This window comes from Talpa occidentalis, unplaced genomic scaffold (assembly GCF_014898055.3).
Source record: "Talpa occidentalis isolate TD23 unplaced genomic scaffold, MPIMG_talOcc4v2.1 talOcc4.5, whole genome shotgun sequence".
Lineage (NCBI taxonomy): Eukaryota > Metazoa > Chordata > Mammalia > Eulipotyphla > Talpidae > Talpa > Talpa occidentalis.
The window spans coordinates 57,144,012-57,152,227 of NW_023604861.1; the positions used below are offsets into that span (position 1 = coordinate 57,144,012).

General features: G+C 43.6%; 1 pseudogene; it reads left to right on the plus strand.

The window, feature by feature from the left end:
* Positions 1-2,426: 2,426 nt before the first annotated feature.
* On the plus strand, positions 2,427-2,527 carry LOC119259995 (U6 spliceosomal RNA; annotated as a pseudogene).
* The last annotated feature ends 5,689 nt before the right edge of the window (positions 2,528-8,216 follow it).

Here is an 8,216-nt window from a genome sequence, read left to right on the forward strand (position 1 = left end):
ATTGATTTAGTTATACAAGAACCGGGGTACAGGCCAGATGCATGGGAGGGTGAGCGGATTTACCAGAGACAGTGGGGAACAGAACAGGCAGACTGACAAAATACACTGCTGAGGGAAGCAGTGGGCGAGACAGGAGAGGTCTAATTCGCCATGTGGGATTCTCTCACGCTGGCCCGTATGGAGCCCGGTGCTGCAGAGGCTGCGGACAGCTTCACAGTGCGGCGCTCAACTGCCTGCTGCCACCAGGGAGGCCCTTACCTTCCTTTAAAGGCTATGTTGAACCTCATCTTTCTGAATGGTAAAATGGGGTTCCCTCCGGTTATTTGTACCAAGTTACCTGCACGATCCCCTGGTTGAAGCTTGACTATCCTTTCCAGAGATACCTGAAGTCACAACTAAGAATTACTCTTTTCTATGTAGCAGACCTGAAATATATATATATGAGGCACCGGATTATGAGTATTGGAGAGCAAAAGTCGCTAGTCAATATCCAAAGAAAAGCAGAGAGACTCCAGTGCCTGGGGGCTTTTAGAGATACCTCAGTTGTATATCCTAATGTATTTTTTTAAATACAAATAGAAGGGGCCTCCCTGGTCACCTATGGGTTGCGTCTCAGTGCTATCACCACAGTCACCGCGGAGGCCTGAGCTCAATCCCTGGTCAGGGAGCTAGCATGGCAGGTATCTCCTGTCTTGCCAGCTGCTCCCCTTAGCAGTGTTCAGTAAATCTGCCTGCTCTACTCCCCACTTTGTCTCTGGTGAACCTACTCACCGCCCCCCTCCACCTCTGGCCTACACCCCAGTTCTTCTATAAAAATAAAATATTTATAAAAAAATAACAAATATAAGCCCTCTCACAAGCTCACTATCCCTCTTAGTAACTAATACTATTATGGTAATCTTCAATGATCTCTGTAAATTTAACACAGATATAATCACATAAATATACACATTCACAGACGACATGTGTTTTGTGAGTTTAGTTTTGCTTTTTTAGTTGTAGATGGCACCATAATTCATGTATGGCCCTGCATCTTTTATTTCTAATTCACAAGCTCACAAGGAACTTTTGGTTGACATAAATGAATACTACATTAAAGCCATATTTGTAAATGTTAAATGTTACATTTCAAAATTATAGAGAAAAGAATGGCTGTGAGTCAGCAATCCACTTAGGGAACAAGAAATTTCAATCTACACCACTTGCAAAAATAAATTGTGGTTGGAATAAAATTTTTTTTTTTTTTTAATTTTTTTTAATATTTTTTTTTTTTTTTTATAGAGGCATGTTTTATTTATTTATTTATTTGTTTGTTCATTTGTTTTTTGTTTATACATGCACTGGGTACAGTCAGAAGCGCGGGAGGGTGAGAGAATTCACCAGAACCAGAGCGGGGAGCAGAGCAGGCAGAAGGACCGAAGTACACTGCTGAGGGGAGCAGCGGGTGGCAGGAGAGGTCTGCGCACCATGTGGGACCCTCCTCCGGTGGCCGGGGAGCAGCCGGGAATCGAACCGGCGCCGCAGAGGCTGCGGGCAGCTTCGCAACCCAGCGCTCTACCGCTGCGTGTGGTTGGAATAAATTTAAGTAAGTATATTAGCAGGAAGTGTAAAATGTTTATCCTTAGAACAGGGAGAGGATTTTATATTTGAGGTTCTTTAAAACTTAGTTTAATTGAAGTAACTAATTTACATAACTTTATGTTGAGGAGCACAGGCTTACACCTCTTCAAATGTAAACGCTGCACATCCACCACCAAAGTATAACCCTCCACCGAATCCATTTTGGACCCTCTCTGCCTTTGCTCCTACCCTTCTGGGTAACCTCAGTTGTGTAGTCCGAATCCAAGGGTGGGTTTTTATGTTAGTTTTTTCAGACCTTTGTTTTGTTCCTCTATGTTACACATATGGGTGATATCTCCTGGTACTTGTCTTTCTCCTTCTGACTTATTTTGCTTAGTGTAATCCCTTCAACCCATCCATGTTGTGGCAAGTGGCAAGTTTAGAGAGGGTTTTCTTAAGCAAGACACTAAATGAATCTTGAGCAGACACTAAATGAATCTTTATATACTGATGGAAAAGCTGGTGAAGCACAGACGTTCACAGCAGATAGTAGCTGTGGACCTAGTTTCACCTATTTGGGTAAAAGGGGAAGACATTCAAGGGCCAGACCAGTTTCTGCACTTCAGAGCTTCAAAATTCTGTAAGAAAAGGAATTGTGAAGCAAGATTTCTATGACCAACTGTCATTCAAGTTTGAGGACAAAACAAAAATGTAGACCTGCAAAGATTCAGCTTACCACACATGAACTTACCTGAAAATATTCCTAAAGGTAAATGTAAGATTGAAAAAATTGTCAACTAGACCATAAGAAAATTAAAAAAAAAAAAAATACAGGGAAGTCTATATAATTGTAAATTATAAAATATGAGCCTTTGGCAGCACATATAAAAAATTAGAAAAAAAAAAAAGATTAGCATGGCCCCTGCACAAGAATGACACAGAAGATTATGAAACATTCCATATTTTTAGAAAAAAGTTTTAAAAAATGAAAACACTCCAATAATTTCAACAGGAGAGTGGTGAAGGACATTTAAAAAAAAAAAAAAGGCTGAATTAAGGTTGATTTTTTTTTTTTTCCAAAAGTAGGTATCTTGGGTGACCATTTCATGTAAACTGACTTAGTCAGACTTAGTGACGCTGTTATAGGACAGGGAGAGGGGCAGCCCAAACCCCGCAAACCTGCCTATTCTAAATGGGTTCTGCCATCCGCCGCATCAACACAAAACATATTGTTATAGGACAGGGAGAGGGGCACCCCAGACCCCCACAAACCTGCCTATTCTAAATGGGTTTTGCCATCCGCCGCATCAACACAAAACATATGACACTTTAATGGGAAGGAACTTTAATAAAAACTAGAAAACAATACAGGTAAGGCAAAGAGTTTAGTTTCTAAATGAAGCACCCGAAGTTACCCATCCCCTCGTGGGTAAAACTCCATCCATATGGGGTCGGCCCAGAGCAAGGCCCCAAAGCCTGCCACAAGTCTAAAACATCTTCCAGTGGGGACCCACAGAAAAGGGTCACAAACAACCAGACAAGCCCGGAAGGAAAAGAGCAAAATCAACATCAAGATAAAAGCTGCCATTGTCACCTCCCCACGGGTCTCACCCACATCTGTGTCACCTAGTCCACGACCAAAAGACAAGCGCAGTTTCTTTACGTGTCTCTAGGCTCCATGTGCCTCCTCCAGGTCTCCTGGCTCCATCCTGCTTCCTTCCTCCGTCTCTTCCTGCAGCTTCTTCTCTTCCTGCTCAGCTCCACCCTCCCTTGGGTGGGGCAGGGAACCTCGAACCTCCCCCTTTCCTGGGGACCACCCTGTTACAATATGAGACTTTAATGGGAAGCAACTTTAATAAAACTAGGAAACAATACAGGTAAGGCAAAGAGTCTAGTTTCTAAATCAAGCACCCAAAGTTACCCGTCCCCTCGTGGGTAAAACTCCATCCATATGGGATCGGCCCAGAGCAAGGCCCCAAAGCCTGCCACAAGTCTAAAGCATCTTCCAGTGGGGACCCACAGAAAAGAGTCAGAAACAACCAGACAAGCCCGGAAGGAAAAGAGCAAAATCAACATTAAGATAAAAGCTGCCATTGTCACCTCCCCACGGGTCTCACCCACATCTGTGTCACCCCGTCCACGACCAAAAGACAAGCGCAGCTTCTTCACGTGTCTCTAGGCTCCATGTGCCTCCTCCAGGTCTCCTGGCTCCATCCTGCTTCCTTCCTCAGTCTCTTCTTCTGCTTCTCCTCTTCCTGCTCAGCTCCACCCTCCCTTGGGTGGGGCAGGGAACCTCCCCCTTTCCTGGGGACCACCCTGTTACAAGGCTGTGTCCTCACATACTGATGGAAACACTGGTGGCATATTTCCCAATCCGACCCTGCTTGTTTGAACAAAGAGCAGGACTCCTGGCCTAATTTTCTTGGGTGTCTCCATCTGTTGCCCCAGATGATGCTAAATGGACAGATTCTCAGTTAAGACTTATTTTCCTCCTTTTTATCTGTTTCATATGCCAGAGCAGTTTCATGCCCGCTTGAAACTGCCCTCAGCACATCCCTGATGTCTGTACACATGGTTTCTAGTGGATCTCTACAAGGCTTAACTCACTCAAAAACTGAAAGGACTATTAAATTATACCAATCTTTTTTTTTCTCTATCAACAATTCCTGTAATTTGAAACAACTAATAGCACTTCAGGAAAATTAACTTTGAGAGTCAAAGATCATTGAGCATCACATCAGTTTAATATTTTGGGTTTTTTTTTAAGATTTATTTTATTTATTTACGCATACAAGAGGTGAGGTGCAAACCAGAGATGTGGGGGATGAGAGGATTTACTAGAGACAGAGTGGGGAGCAGAACAGGCAGATCTACTGAAATACACTGCTAAGGGGAGCAGCAGGAGAGACAGGAGAGATCTGCTGCGCCATGTGGGTTAGCTCCCTGATTGGGGATCAGACTCATGCTGCAGTGGTTGTGGATAGTTTCATAGTGCTGAGACTTAAACCCTGTGCCACCAGGGAGGTCCAGTTTAATATTTGAAAATATTTGTTGTATCTACAATATCTTATCAGGACAGAAACTTGGCTCTGCAATCAGTTCCTACTTCTTTCTGCACCAGGTTCACCCACACACTGCAGTTCTGAGAGGTAATTTCTGCAACTGCCTACCATGTTATTATCACCTAAAGACTATAGCTCTCCCTCATTATTTTTTGGAGATTCTGAGTCTTCAACTAGATTGGTTCACAAACAGCAACAATTGTGTACCACCATCTCTCCTCACTCCATCTCAGGGACATTTTTAACGTCTGGAGACAGTTTTGATTTTCAAGACTGGGGACAAGGGAGACTGCTGATACCTAGTGGGTAGAGGCCAGAGATAGCAATAAAGAACCTGCAAAGCACAGGAAGACTCCACAACCCACCACTCCCCTCTCAAACTCCCCTCCAGACCAAACTATCAACCATGCTGAGGCTGAGAAACCCTTCACCGGATCACAGACTCTCCTAGTTAATGCCTTCTTATGGCTTCTTGGTCACTACCCTCCCTTCTCACTCCAACAAACTTTGCATTCAACTTCAGCAGCTGATTCCCAGGCACTGTGTGGACTTTGGCGTTGCCAAGAACTGCTCCTCCCCTGAGATTTTGATTTTATGCTCTCCTCTTCACAACTGCTCTTCTACCAGCTTCCCCTATCCTTTGCTACCTCTATACAAGTTCTTGAACTTCATTCAAATGCTCCCTTTCCCCCATCATGACTGTCTACACCAGAATTAGAAACAGGAATATAGTGCAAGCTACCAGTGGAATTTAAAATATTCTAGTAGCTATGGTTTAAAGGTAAACAGAAACAGGTACAATTCCTTTTCATAATATATTTTATTTAACTCAATCTATTTCAAATATCTGTTCAGCATATAATTATAATATACAAAATTATTTTTTAAGGAGAAGGAAGTCTTAGTGTGTACTTTAAATTTTTTTTTTTTATAGAGGCATGTTTTTTTTTTGTTTTTTTTTTTTTTATTTATTTGTTTGTTTGTTTTGTTTTGTTTATACATGCACTGGGTACAGCCAGAAGCGCGGGAGGGTGAGAGAATTCACCAGAGCCAGAGCGAGGAGCAGAGCAGGCAGAAGGACCGAAGTACACTGCTGAGGGGGGCAGCGGGCGGCAGGAGAGGTCTGCGTGCCATGTGGGACCCTCCTCTGGTGGCCTGGGAGCAGCCGGGGATCGAACCAGCGCCGCAGAGGCTGTGGGCAGCTTCGCAACCCAGCGCTCAACCGCTGCGCCACCAGGGAGGCCCCTTAGTGTGTACTTTATACTGACAGCACATTTTGATTCACACTAGTCACTATTCCATTGCTCAACAGCCACACACGTAGCGACTACACGTTAGCTGGTGTCAATACCAACTTCACTTCTTTTTTAAATTTTTTAAAAATTATTTTTTAAAGATTTATTTATTTATTTATACAAGAACCGGGGTACAACCCAGATGTGTGGGAGGGTGAGAGGATTCACCAGAGACAGAGTGGGGAACAGAACAGGCAGACTGACGAAATACACTGCTGAGGGGAGCAGCGGGCCAGAGAGGAGAGGTCTGCTCACCATGTGGGACCCTCGCTGGCCAGCACGGATCAAACCGGCGCTACAGAGGCTGCGGACAGCTTCACAGTGCTGCGCTCAACTGCCTGCACCACCAGAGGAAGCCCAGCCAACTTCACTTCTTTCACAGGGTATCAGTATAGATATCAAGGTGGGTCACTTCAACACCCTTACCTTAGCACCCTAACTTTCTCATCCCAGTGTTCGTCAGTCTTGCTTCTCTGCTTAATCTCAATTTTGGATTAAGCCAGACTCCTCACTACTGTGGCTCCTGAGTCTCACTATAAACCACTCCAGGGCAATAATGTCAGAGAGATGTGTAGAGATGATTATACAACTATTGGCTTCATTCTGGAGCAACATAATAGTTTTTCTCTACATTTGTTTCTTCTCATATTCTGACAACAATAATCAGAACTTCACTCCTCAGAATTTTGCTGCATATTACTAATACATGTACATTTTGATTAAAAAAATAAGCTTTCTGCTTCAAGATTTTTGCCCCAACACATGTACACCTTCATTTTCTATTTCATAGAGAGAATTCAGACTCTGAAGAGTCCCTTTCCTTCTCTAACATCCATATACCTCCTTATCTCCTTGGGTCTCAGAAGCACATCTGTCTCCTGCCACACTCCCAGCACCAGAAGAATCAAACAAATAAAAGACCATGTGCCTTCCCTCTAGTCCAAGACTAACCCTCTTTCTGGACTCCAAAACCATTCTTTCAGTCTCAGTGAGACTTTCCTTGTCTCCCTGCCTCAGTATTTTCAGCTTACTTTCTTTTCATTGCTTTATTATCCCTCAACATATAACTATAATTTCCTCACGGATAAGATATTTTCATAATCTTGTGCTCCCTTCTACCCTTCATTATTGAAAGGTTCCCCGTAGTAAAGAAAAGAAGAGCCAGGCCAATTTTCTCACATGCAGGGGAAAATTTATTGCCCCCCCAGGCGAGATTCACAGACCCAAGGTGAGGGTCAGTGAAGTCACCACCATTATCAGGGGAAGGCAGGTTTTTATAGGTTGGGGAGAGGGAAACCCCTGGCATGGAACTTTCAATTTTCACTTTTTCCTCCTTCCCTTTATAGCTGAATTTTTCTTCCCCTTCTCCCCACTCCCCAGACCAGTTTCTAAGGGCTTTATTGATTAACATGCTTTGGAAAAGAAAGGTAATCCTGTTGCTTCCAAGTCAAAATGAAGAGCTATGTCCAGGGACACTCCAGAGCTACCAAAGGGGACTCATTCATAGATCCGCTGAAAGCAAAGGATTGGACCACCAATTCTTTGGGCTTCAACCATAGGCTTATTTCTTTCTCACATGACTTTCTTGAAAGTATCCTACATTTCATGATTCTGCTGACCACCCAACTCAATTACAGCAATTTAGCTTTTCCCTCATCATAGCATTGAAACCACTCTCTTTAAAATTACCCATGACCTCTGTTGCTAAATGCAGTGGAGCCCCTTCAGACTTTTTAACGTGGTCGTCTTTGACACTATTTACCACTGCACCATCTCTTTGGCATTACTGCATGTTGTGGAAAAGAATAGGGTATAGGCCAGAGGCACTGTGAGACAGAGTGGAGACTAGAACAGACAGATTTATTGAAATACACTGCTAAGAGAAGCAGCAGGCCAGATGGGAGAGGTCTGCACAGCAAGAAGGACTTGAGGCTCCTTTTTTAACCTGTATCAAGGACTTTTCATGACTGGGGAGATGATTTGGGTGGTTAGTGCTGGGATGGCTGGTCTTGGGCCTTGACCTTAACACAGAATGTATCCTGGCCCTGCTTCCACATTCTTGGTCAAAGTGATCTGTCTTATGACCTGGTTTCCATAGCAACCTTATCAATTCCCTTTTATCTATTCAAGCCTCCTAAACCTTCCTGCTGGGCAAGGGGTGGGGACTTAGTTTTAACTTGTTAAATGACACCCAACACTGCAATGCAGTGGTTAAGAGCCATATCCTGGAGCCACACCAACTGGGTTCTAATTATGAGTAGGAAATTTGGGACCTGAGGCAAGTTAAGAGCTCTTCTCT